Below are 1,673 nucleotides of genomic sequence, written 5' to 3'. Positions count from 1 at the left end.
TATCCTATACGTCCAACTGGGGCCTTGCTCTTTCCCCCTTAGCACATTTTAATAATTGCATAATGTTTCATCAAGTAAATAGATCTAAATGCATTTAATCAAATTCCTGTTAGATATTTAAATTGTTTCTAAGTCACACTGTGATAATCTGACATACATACATAGCTTTTTTTTTTTCCATTTTGGAATTATTTTTCTTTCTAAGACATGGAATAACAATTGGGTTCAAGGATTTTATGCTTTTGATGTATGTTTCTATATTCCTCAAATTCTTTTTTAAAAGGAGTTTTGTCTATTTATGCTTTCTCCAACTGTGGCACACTCTTTAGCACTGGGATTCTCAGATATTGTTTAAAAGTGACCATTAAAAAATGGAAAAGACTGTCACCTTATAGTGCTATTTCCTCCCTCCTTTGTGATCTCTACTGAGGTTTAAGAGTTGTCCATCTATTGTCAACAGTTGACCATATGTCCCCTAATGCCCTAAACTAGGCTTCCAGAGGCTCCTAGTGTCCAGGAAGTACCTCTCTGCAAGGACTCTGAGACCCAAAGGACTCTTCACATCCAGAAAATGAGGAGTTGCATGCCTACAGCCTTGTCTAGCTCTCATATTCTAAAAGTCTGCTTCTGCAACTAGCTCATTATATGACTTGGTCTGATGAGGATCCCAGGTGTCTTGGGCACATTTTGGACTATTTGTACTTACTGTACCTTTGTGGTTCTGAACCAGCTTCCAGACTCAGAAGGATATGAAGCTGTTTATATGCCATGATTCCATGGGCAACCAGTGATTTCTTACTGTGATAGCAGAGAATCCTAAACCTACTTCCACTTGACTTTTGTGGGTTGTAATGACAAACTTGGTCACAGAGGCAGGCTCAAACACTTCTGGGCAATCAGGTTTCTTTTCTGGAAGTAATAGCAGCATTTCATGCCCAACTTGTCAACAAGCTGGGTCTGCACCTGGCCAAGGACCTTACCACATGGAGGGGGGTCTGAGGAGAGGAGCAGACCCACCCTGAAGATGAGTAGAGACTGGTGGAGTGGAGGGAGCTTGAAATGGTGACCACACTCCCAGGCCCTGACATCCCAGTTCCTATAGTTCTAATTCTATGCCTCTTCTCCATCCTAATACCCTTCCCAGGAATATAAGCCAATATATTCCCTTTTGTGAATTAAACAATGTTGATGTGGACTTCCCTAGCCACTTGTAAGTAATCCCCACTTTACAACTGTAAATATTTTTCCTGTTCATTCCTAATTGAGGTCCTTACAGATTTATCCTTTTTTGTGTGTGCTGAAGTTTTCCTTTTGGAATTTTATAGATTCACAGGTTGTTGCCCAAATAGAGCATCTTTCACCGGAATTCTCTCCATGGCGACATGTTACAAAACTATGGTTCAGTATCCAAACCAGCCAGCTGACATTAGTGTAGTCCACAACTCCAGTTTGTTTTTTTTTTTAATTTTTAAAAGAGTACCTATCTGTGCTTACAGGTATAATTTAGAAACTATTGCCTCAGGAGACTTACAGCCTAATAAGGAAAAAAGGCACAGGGCAGTTATGTTCAGGTGTGACATATGAGACCTGGGAAGGTGCCATGTGCTCCCCTCTCTGAGTGCTGGCTGTGTTCCATTAAATCAGGTGCTTGGGCACATGTTCGCCCCCTAAGC

The sequence above is a fragment of the Panthera leo genome, chromosome C1 (assembly GCF_018350215.1).
Source record: "Panthera leo isolate Ple1 chromosome C1, P.leo_Ple1_pat1.1, whole genome shotgun sequence".
NCBI classification, from domain to species: domain Eukaryota; kingdom Metazoa; phylum Chordata; class Mammalia; order Carnivora; family Felidae; genus Panthera; species Panthera leo.
This window is presented reverse-complemented; position numbering follows the sequence as displayed.